We start from the raw sequence: 17,716 nt of genomic DNA, 5'->3' as shown, positions 1-17,716 counted from the left end.
AATTTATCATTCATGTTGAGTAGCTGCCTTATGCCAGGAACTGTGCTGAATTTTGAGAATGTAAAAATTAACAAGTTTCAGTCAGTTCCTAGTCCCAAGATACACAGTTAAGTAGAAACAACAGTTAGCAAACACAGAACTGTGACCGTATTTGGTATGTGACATGGTTCATGTATGCACATGGCACAATGAAAGCAGAGAGGAGGGATCATGACCTGCCTGGGGTAGGAAGGGCAGGGAGACCTTCTAGAGGAAGTAACACTGGACCTTGAGGATGCCTTGGTTTAGCACATAGATACGGGAAAGAGGAGATTTCTAGGCTGATGTGCACAAGTAGAGAGGTTGCCAGTAGCTCTGAAATATGCATGAGGTAGGAAAGCAAAGTGTGACAATAAACAATTCCAGACCCCAAAAGGCATGGATGTTAAGCTAAGGTGTTTGGATTTTACACTACAAACAATGGGGAAAGTAGCAAAGGATTTTTTTTTCTTTTATGGAACATCATATCCACATATTTGAACATTAAAAATGTACTTTGGACTGGAGACAGGAAGAAGAAGGGTTGAGAGGCTGTTACAATGGTCCACGTAAGAGAAATGGAGAGGCTACACTACGGGAGTGGCTCTGGGGATGGAGTGGAGGGCATAGACATGAAAGCTGTTATGTTTGTAGACTTGTCAGAACTTAGGGACTAATCACGTGAAGCAAGTGAGTGTTACTAAGAGGTTAGAGTACCTCACCTCCAGGTTTATGACTTTCTAAACTAAGCATCTTGGTCAATTGGTCAATGGTTGATATCATTTACTGGGAAGGAGAATAGAGAGTAAAGAGCTGGGGGGTATCAGAAGATAGGTATCACAAAGAGATGATTTTCATCTTTTATATGTTGGAAATAGCTCTGGGATCCCCATATGGAGTTGCCTAAAGGTAGTCATAATTCTATTTCCTTTTGATTTCTCCAGGAACTTCCTATGGCAATTATTCAGTCCCCCTTCTTTGTTTTCAACTTCACCTTCTCTGAGGGCCCCTTCCCCAGACCCATGTTCCCTGCCCAGTTCCCATCCCTATCTCCAACTTCACCCCACCCACTCCCCACTTTCTCTGCATTTCCGCCACATTGCACTTCTAATTGGTTCCGGGTATGTGCCATGCTCTCTCCTACTTCAGGGCCTTTGCACAGGCTTTGCACAGTGTTTGAATGTTCTCTTCACTACACTCCATTTCTTTCACCTAGCCAACTCCTCAAACCCATAAGCAATCCTGTTTTATATTCCTAGAGCACCTGATACTTCACAGTCATTTTCTTAATTGTTTAGAGTTGTTTAATGTCTGTTTTCACTAATGGATTTTCATCCCATGAGGGCAAGGTCCCTGCTTTGCGCAGAGCTTAGCTAAAGTACTCAGCAGATATGTACTGATTAAGTGATGATTCACAAGTCTTTCTCATCTTAAAATATGAAAATAACTTCTGTCTGAGCCTACATTCATCTTTAGGTCTTTCCACATATTTCTTTGTTTACCATTAACTGTCTTGAAAGATGTTTTAGTGTTTTCCCATAGGCATTGGTAAATCTTGCAGATTGGGGGCTAGGCAGCGAAGGCAAGCATAGACCAGGCAAGGAAAGTATAATGGATCTTGAACACTCCCCTAAACACCAAGTATTCTACATATCAATTTTCATGACATGTATCACTGTCCTTTGAACCTTCAGCAATCTTTCCCTCCACTGAGTCTTCTTGAACAAATGTGCCTGATGAACTTATCATGAAATCTTATCAGTTGAATTTCAGTTATTGAGTTCTCTTCAGTGTCTAACACCATGAACCTTCAGTTCCTTTGCTGGCTTCTCTAGAACCATCTCTTCCTGGATCCCTCCCTCTCCAACATTCTCATCTCTGCTCCTCATTGTCTTCATCCCTTTTACCATCCAACACCTGTCAGCTTCTCTCCTTAGTCCCCTTAGCTCCTTGCTGTACACTGAGGCAATCTCACTCGCATCCAAAATTTTGGCTGCCATCCATAAAACTTCCCTTGGGATGCCCCATTTCTTCCCATGGAATATGGGTTCTCACAGGGGTGAGGTGGGGAATGAGATGCAAAAGGTCCAGCTTAGGTAATGGTAAGTTTGTAGGGTGGAGGAGTTTGCCTGGTGGCTCTTCTCCTTAATGAGGAAGAGAGAGGTTTTCTCCTGGGACTGAATGTGGCAGATGTGGAGGAAAGAGGGGAGGGATACAAATGTGAAGTTGAGATCAAGGACAATTAGAGAAGCAGCTGCCCAGGGCAGTGTACTAGTCTGTCAAAGGACTACTCAATCAGAGGGGTGAGGCCACCACTTGGCTGGGAAAGTTTTCTCTAGTGGTTCCCTGGAGTCAGCTTGACTTAATTCAGAAAGCAACAAGGGCTGGATCCACCCAGGGCTAAAGGTTTGTGTGCCAGGTTTTGTGGTAAAATCAAGGGGAAAGACAACTGACGGTGCTGGGAGACGATGGGTGAGGATGTAGCATATCGGGCATAAGCTGCAGAAGTAGAAAGAGGGCCTAGGAAGGCACTAGTAAACTGGAAAAAATTGGTGACTAAAGCATTGTTATCAACCCAAAGTCTGTTCTTAAAAGATTTATCTCTATAAACAAAGGAAAAAGGAAAGGCAGCCAACTCCCTTCCTTTTCTGACTTTAGCTTGCTGTCTCTTTCTTTTTGTGTGCTCTCCTTTTGCACCAGAATCATAAGAACAAGTACACCACAAGCACTGGCTTTGGAGTCATACAGATCTAGCTACTCTGCTTACCATGTGACCCTGGACAAGTTCTTTAACCTGTTTAAGCCTAAACCTTTTAGACCAGAAAAGATAATAATAATAGTCTTTCATTCATAAGATTGATGTGAGAATATAGTAAGTCCACATGCAAAGCTCATCAAGGTACCTGGTACATAGTAAATGCTCAATAATCACTAACATCTTATTATCATTAACATCTGTAGAAATTAATATTTGTTATAAATTACCTTTCGAACATGAAAGGTTTTCAACAAGTTGTAGATTCTATAGGATATTTTGTACCCTGGGAGTGTATCTCTTGCTGAATTAGCAAAATATTTGAATTGGTGGTAAGTCATTTCTCCAATCTGGGTCTCATTCTGCAACGTCCAACTGGGCTTTTATTTCAACCCAAGAATACGGAAAGCTTGAGATTTACAAACTAGCAGAGAGACAGGCAACTCCATTCTGAAAGCACAATTCCTTGTTCGGGGGTGACAATGTACACTCCTCATTTGTCAAATTAATGTCCTGGCCTCCTCGCATCATTTCACTGTGACTTAAATTTGAGTTTTGGATGGATAAGAATTTTCTTGAGCAAACTGTTTTTGTCAATCACTGGAACCAAGCAATTTCTGAATTTGCCACATCAGCATGACACTGTATTCAGTTGTCATTCTTCATAACCCTGTGAGCAGGAAGGCAGTTACCAGCCTAGGTTGGGGAGTCAGGCAGAGCTAGTGTCTAATTCTAGTTATGCCACTTATTGGCTTGTGATTTCAAGAAATTTACTTAATCTCTGTAAGCCAAGGGGTACTCATCTGTGAAATGGGATAATAAGATGGCCTGCTTCATGGGCTTCTGGGGTCTATTAATACACACAGTGCCTTAAACATAGACAGTACTCCCAAAGTGTTGGCTATTACTAAAATTTTTATTTTCTCAACAATTTCATTCATATTGTTTTATCCACCCAAGTGAAAGAGCTATTGAAAAAAAAAAGTACTGGCGAAGTTACATCATTAGTCTTACCAGAAAAAGAAGTGTGGCTCTCAATATTAGTCCTCAAGCTAAAGACTTCAGTAGTTTCTAGTGAACTGTCAAAATAGAAGAGTTATTTTACAACAGTGTATGAATAAATTGTAAAAGTGCCACTCTGTGTGGTTTTCACGGATCAGCAGATGCCACTTCCATACGTGGGCCCAGCAGCCTTTGTTGTGGTTGTGGTTGCTGCTGCTGTGGTGTCGGTCTTGTCAATGATGTTCCATGTCTGCACCACCATCTTCAGGAAGGCAGGACAAGGGTCCTGAGGCGGGGTGGGACTCCAGAGAACAAGCCAATGCTGTCTCTTCAATGGGGGACAATGCCTCTTTTTATGGTCACTTCAGTTAGGTTAAGATTTCCCTGTCCCTGCTGACCAAGAGTGAGGAAGACAGCATTGACTGATAAATCCCCCAACACTGAGCAATCCTTTCTGGAGCAGAGTGACAGATTTGCAGTCCATCTTCCTAGCCTGGACCTGGGAACTGGTCCAACTTTAAAATATGAAAAGGATATTCACAGGCACCAGCACTTGCTGCCTAACAGCTCTCGAGGATGGGCTCTTCTGCCTTGTAATTAACTATAATCTCTCTTCTTGGGAATTAAACTGCTTCCCTTGTTCTTTCTTCAAGTAGAGATGAAAGGCAGAAATATGGGTGGGCATGAAGGACAATGGGGGGATAGCATATCATAATAACAGTTCATCTTTAATATTCTACCCTCTTAGAAATTTTCAAATCATAGTGCCTTTTCCAAAATATAATTCTCTTGACTTAAGAATTATTTTAAAAATCAATAACTTTATATGTATGAACTCTAAAACTACTCTTTTTGAAAAATTATTTGCAAAATATATTCACCATAACTGGAAAAATGGTCACTTCCAATAAAAGAGAACTATGGATCCTGCCGGACTAGATTCCATGTACTGTTCTAAGAGGCGAGATTAATTTTTGATGTGTCTAACTGCTTAATGTCACTGTAGGTAAATTTATAGTTAGGATTTTATGGATCAAATCATATTTGCTTGCAACAGTAAAAAAAGTCATTCTAAGAATCTGTTATTATCTCAGCTAAGAAAAATATTTACATAGGCTGATTTCTGCAGAGCATAGAGTTTTCATTGATGGCTGCCCCCTGTTTCTTTGAGCTCAGTAATACTCTAAGTGCGGCTACTCAACATAGACCAAAGTTCTATTCATCACGTACATTTAGTCCTATGGATTTAATTTCACATTTACATTGGCTCACGGTAACTAAGCAGTGGAATCCACCAAAAATTTACCAAGACTTAGGGGAAAAACCTCAGCTCATAAACTAATATTTGGGCAAAATCTAGGCTGTGCTTTTCTAAACACTGGCAATGAGAATCCTTTTACCAACACCACAAAACTCAATCTTCTTTATGACAAGATTCAGGAAAATTCTAGACTCAAGCATGTAGAAAAACAATCTACCTCTGAGTTCATAACTCTTCCCTTCTACTTTCTTTCTCTGGAATAGTAAATTTACTCCAGAAGCACTTGCTAAGAGAGCTAGGCCTCTCAAGGTTAAGGTGAAACATCTGCTTTACTACTAATGGGCTACCAATGTCCTTTTCTTCCTGTGTAAATTATATTTCTTTTTGCAAACTTTCAAGTGAGGCTGACAGTTGAAAGGGGATTTCACAATCTTCCTCCAGAAAACTTGGAGTTTCAAACAAACTCTGTGTACCACGGATTCTTCTTTTAATCTAAACTAATCCTTTAAGGAACAGTTTACCCCATTTCTAATAAGTCACAGTAATAACCCCGTACAAATATAAGCTGCATATACCTTAGGCCACTTCTCCTTTGCCTTTTTCTCCTAAATTCAATTTAGTTTAGGAGATAGGTTCTACTGTTTCCACTTCTATCAGGAAAGCATGGTAAGTGGACCAGAAATTGGAGCTAACATCCAATTGGTCAGACTATAATTTCACACTTCCAAGGGACATGCTAACCATTTAAAACTATTTCTGCAAAAAAAAAAATTTTTTTAACAAGACAAATTCTTAAGAGGTACACACACTCACACAGACAGACACTACAATCCTTCCAGATAAATGGTTTTCACTTTCTTGTGTTCTCATCCAACACTGCTCATACGTGTAACGGATTGTTTTGCTTGAAAGTAGTTGCAACAATATTTTTCTTCCATTCTACCTGCTATTCTGCATGTGTCCTTGCCACTCCCACATCAGGAGCTGGAATCTCATTGCCCTTTCTTGAATCTGGACTGGCCTTGCTTACTCACTGCTTGTCAACGGAATGGGGCAGAAGTTGTGCCACGTGACTCCTGCAGCTGGACCAGAAAAGGTCATGCAGTGCCCATCTGCTTCCCTTGGAATGCTCACCTTCCAGATGCTGCCTCAAAGGATGCCTCCTAGTGCCACTAGGCTGGGCAAAGTCCAAGCTACTCAGTAAGACAATGCATAGAACCTAGAGTTCATAGTTCCTGCTGAGCCCACCCTTTGAGTCCTCCCAAGCTAGGTACCAGAAATCTGAGGGAAGCTTTCAGATGATTCCAGGCCCAGCTGATCCCATCATTCAAGGTGCCAAGCTGAGAACTCAGACATTGTGGAACAGAGATAAGCCATCTCTACTTGCCCTGCCTAATTCCTGGCCAGAAGAATCTGGGCATATTAAACTGGCTACTGTTTTATACCTTTAAGAGATTTGCTCTTCAGCATATGTGCTTTCTCTTAGCAATAACTTGTAGGAGATATATAATTTTATAACCTTTACTTTTTTCCACTCAGGCTATTATTGACCACCAATATGCCTGCTATTGAAAGGATAAGTTAAATAATAAGGAAAGAGTCCATATTTTAACATGAATATCTGGACATCTCAGCCAACTGAGAGACAGCTACTCATTTGCTCCAGGCTTAATTTCTTCATGTGCAGTATGGCGATAATAACACTTACCTTTAGGGATTATCACGAGGATTAAATAGTATGTCACATAATTATAAGTGACATGATGCCTAACAGCAGATTTTTGGAAACATTTTCTTTTTCCTACGTAGCCTCCATACCTGTCACTTTGTTGGCTTCATTCTGTCTTTAAAAATAGAAGAATGTTTTACCAACTTTTAGTCACTCAGCAGAATGGCACAAAAATAAAAACTTTTGATATTTGCTTAAAAATGAAAATGTCAACTCTTTCCCCCCATGTAAGCGCAGAACGTATCATCCTACTGATATATGTGCTTTTTATTTTCTAGTGTTGATGTTTGAAAGCATTCAGAATACTGACTGGTATCTGGTGAGTGATATGGAAGTGTTTAGCTATTGTTACTGCTACTTTCCACTTTCTTCAGTTGAGCTGTGTTCCATTGGTTTCTGACTAGTGTTCAACTTTATTAAAGCAATTTTGAAACTTGAGTGTCTAGGCAAAAATGTTTTCATAGGTAACCTCATTCCATTCAGTCTTTCAATGCCCTGGCACTCTTATCCCCTCTATTAAATATGGAACTAGGTGGCCCATCACTCGGACCACCTGCCTCTGAGGACCACCATGATGGTAGAGAGGCCTAGACGGCAATCTCTGCTTTCCATTCTGTTTCATGATCTAGATTATTAATTAAAGTGAAGCGTCAGTCTCGCGCCTCACCCTCAGTGGTACTGTGTTTCAGATTATCATTTCCTATGCATTTAAATTATTCAGGAAGATAATTCCCCATATTCTCACAATGTTCCAATGGATGAGCCTCCATGATTTCTGATGGCACACATTTCAATGTTTCACATCTAGACAAAAGAATTTTTGTAAACTTTAATCGAAATCCCTCCTACAGCAGATGAAGTTTATTTTCTCCTATCAAATCATTTTGTACAGAGTCAAGCTTCCCAAAAGCATTTATCCAATATCCTTGCAGTGCCCTGAGGACCACTAACTGCCCCACAGTATTTTATCTATGAGACATATAAGTAGATGGTTTTCAAAGTTTAAATCATTTTTATGGCCCTCCAAGTGGACAATGAACTATTAATAACAATTCTTTAATGTATTCCATGTATCACCTTGATCAGTGTCTGTCAAAAGAAATATGTCAGATTAACCCACTTAAAGTTTGTCTTGCCAAAGCTTTGATGGTGATTTATCCAAATCTTTTTTTTCTGGGAAGTTAAAATAATGTTTTGTAATGCTTTCCAATATATTTTCTAGATATGGAAATTAAGTTCATCCTTTAATGCTTTTCAGAATTTTCCTTTAAAACAAGACAGTATTACCTTTATAGTACTCATTTTTATCAAATTCTGGAAGTGATAACAAGTGTATATGTAATAATTTTAAAAATTGCTGCAAATAATTTATTTCATGCAACTTATTTTGAAATTCATCACCAGTTAATTCCACATCCCTGTCACCCCCCTCATTCCCTTTTCCTTGTTGTCTATTCTGATGTCCTGATCTCTGAGGCTAAATCTAAATAAATATATGTGTATGTACTTTTTCTGGTATTATCTTTTCCTCAGTTATAGAAACAGCATATTCCTGACTCTTTTTGTCCCTCATATATTTTTTTCTAAATATTTATAACTGGCTATGCCTGGTAAGAAGACAAGCCATTAGCACACCTTTGTGTCAACTTCCTCCGCCCCCTGTCTACAGCAATCAGTGGTGATGTATAATAGCAGAGCCAATATTCACAGGGCAGTTAGCAGGAATTTGCAGACACAAAGATGAGCAGAATCCCCTAAATATTTGATGGAAGCCAATGCATGTCATGAAAAGGAGGCCTGACACCCTATAACACAAGAACTTATTCTCAAGAAAAGGGAGGTATTATAGCAAGCAGAAGACTTTGAAATAAGTAAAATTAGTGTCCAAGAGATTTGAGGGAACAATGCATCCCTTGAAAAAGAAAAAAAAACCCCAGAAAATCCCCATTAATTAAATATTTCATTGGTTATATTAAAAATAAAACCTCTAACTTGATTAGATGAATATTCACAGCTAAAGAATAACGAATTAATATAGACAATCAATCCAGAGTCTGTCACAGAGCAGCTTAAAGAGCAAAGCTGTGGGGAGTATGAAAGCCTTGTGAGACACATAAAGGATAGACTCCAAGTCCAACATCTATCCAATAGAAAGTTCAGAAAAAGAACAGAGAAGATGGAGAACAGCTGGAGCAAGTAATCAATAAAATAATCAAATTCAATTTTAGCTGAAGAAAGACTTGGTTTCTCTGATTTAAGGGATCGCTGAGAGCTAAGCAGAGGAATTACAGAAATGTAACACCTGAAAACATGATAATGATACTTTCAGGGCTACAGAGAAAAATCCTCCAAGTTTCCAGAAAGAAAAAAATCAGATAAAAAAGACAGTCAGATTGGTAGCAAATTTCCTATGTCAATGCCAATTGTGAGAACACAATAGAAAGGCTTATCAAATTTCAGAGATAAAAATATTTGAATCTAAAATATATTTAAAAAGCCACCGAATAATTATTAATACCAAGCACTATCAGACAAAATGGAAATCTATTAAGAACCCATTTTTAGAATAAGAAAATAAGGTTATATTTTCCATTGATTAAAAAAATGCAATCAATCAAGGAACTTCACACAGGCAATAAAACTTTATATAATAATCCAAAATATGAGAACTATAAGGAGAAATTGATAAATATTTTATCATAATAAGAGACTCTAGTATACCTCTCTCACAAATCAAAATATCAGTAGATCGTGCATCAAAGGACACAGTCAGCAGCATGAAAAGACAACCTACAGGGTGAGAGAAAATATTTGCAGATCGTATATCAGATAAGGGGTTAATATCCAAGATATATAGCCCTGGCTGGTATGGCTCAGTTGATTGAGTGCTGGCCTGAAAAACAAAGGAACGCTGGTTGGATTCCCAGTCAGGGTACATGCCTGGGTTGTGGGCCCGGTCCACAGTACGGGGCACACGAGAGGCAACCACACATTGATGTTTTTCTCCCTCTCTTTCTCCCTTCCCCCCGCCTCTCTAAAAATAAATAAATAAAATATTTAAAAAAATATCCAAGATATATAAAGAATTCATACAACTCAACAACAAAAATCAAAAAACACAATTTTTAAAACTGACAAAGGATATTTCTCCAAAAAAGATATACAAATGGCCATCAAGGCTATTAAAAAGTGCTCAACAATACTAATCATTAGGGAAATGCAAATTAAAACCACAAGATATCACACTTATTAGGATGACTACTTTTTTTAAAAAAAAAACAAAAATTAGTAATTGTTGATGAAGATGTTGAGAAATTGAAATTTTGTTCGCTGTTGGCAGGAATGTAAAATGGCATAGCTTCTATGGAAAATGATATAGCAGTTCATAAAAAAATAAAAATAAAATTATTATATAATCTAGGAATCCTACTTCTTGGTATATTTCCAAAATAATTGAAATCAAGATCTCAAAGACATATTTGTGCTCCCATGTTCTTAATAGCATAACAGCACTATTAACAATAACCAAGAGGTAGAAGCAACTCAAATGTCTGTCAAAGGATAAATGGGTAAGTAAAATGTGGTACATCCATGCAATAGAATATTATTCAGGCCTAAAAAGGAAGGAAATTCTGACGTATACTACAACATGGATAAACCTTGAGGACATCATGCTAAGTGAAATAAACCAAAAACAAAAGAATGGATATTGTAATATCCCACTTTTATGAGATACTAGGATAGTCAAATTCATAGAAACAAGAAGTAGAATGGTAACTGCTAGGTCTGGGGGCGAGGAGAGTGGGAAGTTGGTGTTATAAGAGGTATGGGTTTTTAATTTGGAGTGACAAAATAGTTCTATAGATGGATTGTGATGGTTGCACAACAGTGTGATGTACTTAATACCACAAAATTATATGCTTTAAAATGATTACAAGGATAAATTTTATGTTATGTATAATTTGCTAGAATAAAAATAAATACATTTTTTAGAAAAAGAAAGAACCCATAGATAAGGTGGGAATTATCTAGGAACAGAAAAGATTTCTTTGCCTCCCAGGGTGTAGTCCCACTTGCCCTTGGAGTTTTAGGTGAAGATGCCTCTCAGAAGTTCCTCCCCTGCATGGGCTTCCGCTGCGAAGTGCACATAACACGGAAAGTCAACACAGACAGAAGCCTAAAATAGTGTCTTCCCTAGTCCTGTGTGAGGAGTAGAAGTTTCCAAGAACCTCTCTGGGTACCATATTTAAGTCCAAATATCTTGAGACTAAACCTCTGTGCATATATGCAAGTATTTTTAAGAACAAATTCTTGGAAGTTAACAAAGGGCATATGCATTGTATATTTTGGTAAATATCTGGATGGTCAGTATGTCCAGACTGTTGGATGTGCTTGAAGTGGGCACTGTGTCTTAGAGGTCAGTGTGTTTGGGCTCATCCATGCATCTACAGAGTGTTCCAAAGTGCAAGAAGATGAACTGTTTTAGACCATCTTCTGTGTTCTAGCTGTGAAATACATTAAGGTCCAGCTGGGTTTGGTTTCCACGTAATTGCTCTGGCCAATTCAACCACAATTATCTATTTTAGTGATTCATGAAAGCCAGTCCTTTGTTTATAAATGTTGACAAGGGCATGTAAGAAGCAGGGGATGATTGTTTGCAAGAATTGTGTGGCTATCCAACATTTAATTACTACTAATCTTGAAATAAAGTTCATAATTGGCACAATGTATAATGTTAAACACATGTCACCCTTTAATTCCTCACTTAGATATGTTTCCATAAGAATTATGTAAGCAACCCAAACTGTCACAAAGGAGGGCTCTGGGAAAAATCTGCTTATATGGCTCAAAACTTGTGTTTAGTTATGGACAACTGAATGCCCTTGCAAATATCTTGTCATTTTATTTAATCAAGTGCATGACTCCAAAGAATAAAAATTTTAAATGCCTTTATAATGAAATGTGTGAATAAATAACCAAAATGCTTTAGAGTTTTATTGATAAGTTTTAAGATGTATAAGAATGGTATGTGTTATGCTAGAAGAGTTAATAAAGAAAAAGTGGACCAGATATAAAATGAAAAGTGGCCACAGAAAAGAGGCACCCAAGATACAATTTATGAAACCTGGGATTTCCTGAAGAAGAAACTAGAACTAATAGACTGGCAATAGTAAAACTAAAATATGAGAAAATATTCCTGAAGGAACTAGTGAGAAACTAGTGTACACATACACAGTTATACTTAAATAAGTTCTGGGGAAAAATCTAGATGACAAAAAAAAGCCCCAATAATTTTCAAGGATGTATAACAATATTAAGTTACGTACAAAGATAAAAATCAGCCTATTTCTCTTCAACAAACAAGATACAATTGTACTATGAACACAGAACCTTTAAATTTGTCATTCATGCGCATAAGCAATGGATAGTCCTAGATATATAAAGGCTTACAAAATATTTTATACAGGACTCTTTACACCCACACAAATTACTTGAAGATATACTATAGCTGACCAAGAGAGTTAACACAATTAATAATTCCAGTTTTTAGCTTTAATATTCACAATGATCAAAAGCTTGATGGTATACAGTTCTGACAAGGGTGTGTTAAGAAACAGACACTTATTTCTTATACATGGGAGTGTGAATTGGTGAAATCTCTTTTAAAGGCAATCACAGACATCTAGTAACATTTGAAGTGCCTATATCTCTGATAGCTAACAAGCTCTAGTGTGCATGGAAGAGGAGGCATAGGATTGCCATGGCAACATCCCAGAGACAGCAGGAACACCAATATTTGCACAACAGGTGGAGGGTGGTACATAAGGGGTAAAACATTTGGTAAGTTGTAGAGACAATGCAAATGTCCTGACAACTACTTTGACACTGAGAATCTAAGGAGATACAGAAGCTAACACGTGTTGAGATCAGAAAATATAGTGGGCTTGGAGAGGAATAAGAAACCAAACTTAATTGCCATCTCTTCTTTATGTAGGACTCAAATCAAAGAGAGGATGTGAAGGAAGTCATATTTAATTGGTGAGAGCTCATTCTGTGGCTTCAGAGATGGAAGAGAACAACCCTGACTATGAAGAAGAGAACACATTGAATACGGAGGTTGTCTCCCTAACATCCTTTCTCCCCTCTCCCCGCTCCATTGAATCCTGGTGATCCCCTATCTCTTGTCTGGTTCAGGATCCACCTAAGCCATTGAGAACAGGGACTGGTTTAAGAATTAGCACTTAAACAATGAGAACTTAGGGGAGGTTTTCCAGGGGTTTCTGAGAAACATTTCCACTCAAGGTAAGTGTCTGGAAGATATCCTGTCTTCCCTCTCTGAGTGGTGTTTTGTATACGTGCCGGCCCAAGAACATCCGCAGCTGTTTTCTGAACCCTTTAGGACAAATGACAATTAAAGGGAGAGACATAACTTAAATCCCACCCTACTCTAGGGCTGTAAGTTAAATCAGCTAATCATTTCCCCCTGTTTTTTATAAGCTCTGTGAGGTGAACTTTATCTCACAACAGCCTAGGCCTTGTAAGTGATACAGAGGACCTGAGGCTGGTCCTTCAGGCCATCTTCTTGGCCAAGGCTAAGCACTAAGGCAATAGAATTAGGGGAGGACAGCAGTCTATTTCCACTCACCAAAGGCTTCCTGGAAACTTTTTCTGATTAAAAGGAAGAGGACTTCCCCTAACACAGTGTATCCCAGATTGAGGTGGATTGGAAGAAATTTACCATAGGGAATTAGCGCTTTAAGTAACATTCCTCCTGAATCCCTATCTCATACACAGTGGGAAACCCAATCCCTCTTCCAATGTCTCTAGAGAATCATAGGTGTGTGTTGGCGAAGGTGGGGTGGTGCAGTGCTTAACAATTTTTCTAGCATTTTGTGGTTTCAAATGTGTACTATTGCTGCACTCTTCATTCCCAGTGTTTCTCTTTCAAATCATGCTGTCCTTCACAGCAGGGCACTGCCCATTTCCTGCCTCCGGAAGTGTGCAACAGCAGACTCCGCTGCAGGTGGGAGACCACAGAGGGCATGGCATGGCAGCAGAGCACAGCCAGCCTCCGACACCGCTCTCCTGACAACGTCTCCTTTCCTTCTGGCTGTCTGTTTGACTTGGGCTTCAGTTCTCTGCCCTGCTGCTGGACCTCATCAATCTTTCAAACCTTTTCTCTTGTTCCCCAGCTCATTTACTCTCTCTTCCCCCCAAAATCTTACTTCTTCTAATGAAGAGTTTAGCTATTTCATTGACCCATCCAGCCTATTCCAGCTACACTCAGAAAAACTTAACTGCTATCTCTTGAAATAACATTTTTTTCTTCCTTGACACAAATATGAGTAACAGCCAAACAGTGGAGACACTATGGCTACTCAGACATAGGAGCTTATTTAAACAAACTACAGACCATCTATGTAGTAGAATACCAAGTAACCATTAGTATGTTGTAATCTTCCATTTCAGTATGGCAGACAACACATCCCACAGCAAGGACAGTAAAGAGGCACAAAAAGGAATAAGTGCAAACAGTGGTAAGAAGGAGTGAAGGAAGCATCAGGCAACTAGAGCTTTTGATAAATCCATGGAAAAAAAGCAAATGGACACTGAAGGGGCTGCCTGAGAAGTAGGAGTAATTTTCCTCAGCAACAAAGCCAAAAAGAAGCTCCAAGTTTGGAGCCTTTAAACTAGGAAGGACAAAAATCAAAATGATTAATTCAAGGATTATTTACACAGCAACCATACATTTTAGCCCCTCTTCAACCCCATTCTACCCTCCCTAAGACAGTCACAATGTTCGTCTCCAGGATCAAACCAAAGAACTAATGTCTAAAGAAAATGACCAACAGACCTGGAAGGGAGCAGAGCCACCGAGGAATGGAAGTGCTCCAGGACACAGCCTTCCTCATTTGGAGTGAAACCGGATGGAGCTGGTCTACTGGCCTGCCACTTTCTGATCTTATAACCTAAATAAAGCTTTTCAGTAATCACTTTCTGCTCATATTCACACTCATTTCTCCACGAATGACAGAAATGTGCTGGTTCAACAGATATAGACACCTACAAAGGAAACTCCAATCAGTTACCTCTACTAAGCAAGTTTGTCTTCTTGTCCTTTGTTCATAAACAAGACGAAGGAATAAAATAACTGACTACAAAAGAAACAGTGCTAATTAAGGAAACAGAAAACAACTTTCAGCTCTAAAAGTACTGGAGAAAAAAGCTGTATATAAAAAACAAGAATATAATGCTAAGAAAAGTATGCAATCAAAGAATACTAAAGCGTTCTTAGAAATTAGAAATGTCATCACAAAATAAATTTAACAGAGATACTTAAATCATTCCCTTTCTTTTTAGGGCACGATTTTACTTTTTTTTTCTCTCACACTTTCTCATCTTAATTTGTTTTTAGTAATGTTTTATTGGGACAGTTCACATTTAGTGACATAAGAATATATGTCATATTTTCCAGGGGAAAAGTTCATTTTTCATTTAAAATTTTCCTATATAGTTTTAAATTTTGTTACCATGCGCATATACTATTTACAAAAAAATTTTTAGATATTGCTGTAAAAGATTTATAAATATTGCTATGCCAGAGGAGGGTGTCCAAAAAACCAGAATTATCTTCTAGAAGGTGGGCCCCTCGGAGAACAGGCTTCCCCCCTACGTGAGTGCTCTAGGAACCCATCTGCATCAGTGTACCAGCTGGCGTTGGTGTGAGAAGCTATGTTCAGCTTCAGTGAATTTTTTTCAAAGACTCTTTTAGTGTGTTTGGCCCATTTCATGATGGGTAATTTACGAGCACATCTGCCCACACTGCGGTAATTGTTCAGCAGTGTTTGACCAAAAGCGTTATGACTCCCATGTCCCACCTTCCTTATTCACCCAATCTGGCCCTGAGTGATTTTTTGGTATTTCCCCAGATTTTAAAAAAAAAAAAAGCCCTCAAAGGGAAACATTTTGCCAATGTGGAAGAGGGGTGAAACAAAAAATGGCAGAAGCACTAAAAGGCATCCAAAATCCAAGAGTTCAAAAACTGTTTCAGTAGTGGTGAAAAAGATGTCTGATAGGTGTATCCATCAAATGGAGAGTACTTCGAATGTGACTGAAGTTTAAATGTGTAAAAATAAATACACAATTTTTTATAAGTAAATCCCGGGTTTTTTGGTTCTCCCCTTGTGGAAGATGATGTTTGGTCATAGGAAATATATCACTTTTAATAAAAAAATATATATGCATGGAAACAAATGGTATCTTTGATTTATGAAATTATTAGTTATGTTTTGCTCTCCAAATTTTCTACACTGAACACTGAAAGTAAGAATGTATTATTTTGGGGGGAAAAAATTTCTCAAAAATAACCAAAAGTTAAAATTCATGAGGCAGGTCATATCAGAAAAATTGGAACATTTTGTAATGGCCCGATGCTTCCATGCTTAACTTCTCAAAGCTTATATCATCCCTTGGGGATTAAAGGTTGACAGATCCATTTTTATATCAATTTTCGTTTTCACTTTTCAGTGCCTTAAGTTCTGTGTACCCTCTGTGTCTGAGAGCTTCTGGACACATGCAAATATAGAGTCCAAAAACTTCTGCCCAGTTTAAAATCTAAATGGAAAAATGTTGAAACTAACACATGTTCTGCTCTTTAATTAATATTGAAGAGTTTTTGTCCTCATGTGACTTTGTTTTTTATTTGTTTATTTTTATTCAGAAAGGTGTATATCAGGATTTAGATCTTAGAATTTTCCCAAAGAGAAGAGCAAGCAAAGATAATGACATAAAATGCAAATAACTGTAGTATACTCTCGTTAGCTGTTAACATCACCCACCTGGACAGGGAGGGCATATGAATCCAGCAGGAACTAAAGTAACCTTCAGTTGAGAAGCAGGAAATAAAATGTCAGGTATAAGATAGCAAGATATTTCGAGCCAAAGAGGAAGCTTGAAGAGAGAATATGAAACAGGATAGAAGAAAAAGGAGGTGGAGAGTGAATTAATTAATTCTGTCATATTAGTTTTGGAGAGACCAATTGGAACTGGACCCAAAGCCTCTGGTGAGATACTCAAATTAAAATAAACTAAAAAACCAGGGGGAGAATGTTTTTTACAAGATACAAACAGCTTTGACTCACTCTTTCCAAATATCCTCTCCAAGAATCACCAATTCTAATAAAAGTTGTTTGTTCCTACATGGTTAGAGGTCAATAGGGCAAATTACTTCTTAGTCACCTTAAAATAAAATGGCTTCCATATGGTAAAGCCTGAGTTTTAAAGCCTCCAGCTCTAAGCGGTGCCTCAGGGGCACCACTATGCCAGCTCAGGCTCCAACTTGTATATGTGAAATCACTGTTGAGGCAGAACCACCTCAATCCCAGCAGATGGTGTTATCACAAAACAAGTCCTCTAACAGAGTCCCAGCATTGAACCAAGGGAGGGGGGTCGTCACCAAGGTAAAAGAGGGGAGCGAGGAAGATCTAGAAAGAAAATAGAAAATACGAAAGGAAGGAAAAGATAAGGAAAAGAGAAGTAAAGAGGAGATACAGAAAAAAAAGGGAAAAGAAAGAAGACGTGGGAGGGGATGAAATAGGGCTGCATGTGACACTTGAAGCAGAGCCCAGGGCAGGGGACTGAAGAGAGAGCAGCACTGCTCACCATCTCCCACCGTCCCACAGCCACTACCCCCAGGCCAGGCAAGAGGCCCCCCGCTCTGCTTCCTGAGCTTCGGAGAGCCCTGCACTGGCCCTCCCCCATCCTCTGGGAATGGGTCCGCAGACATGGTCCCTCAGAGCCCACAACTCCGCTTTTAGACCTCCTTCAGTAAACTTTAAGGCCTAAAATTCCCAATACAAATGTCCCTCAGAGGCCATGTAGGCTCCCAAGGTCTCCATGGGCACCTTCCCTGCCTCATCTTATGGGGCATGGTCTGCAGCTCTGATGTTTG

The sequence above is a fragment of the Pteronotus mesoamericanus genome, unplaced genomic scaffold (genome assembly GCF_021234165.1).
Source record: "Pteronotus mesoamericanus isolate MK-2021 breed Mesoamerican mustached bat unplaced genomic scaffold, CSHL_Meso_final scaffold_651, whole genome shotgun sequence".
Lineage (NCBI taxonomy): Eukaryota > Metazoa > Chordata > Mammalia > Chiroptera > Mormoopidae > Pteronotus > Pteronotus mesoamericanus.
Note: the sequence above shows the minus strand (reverse complement) of the source record.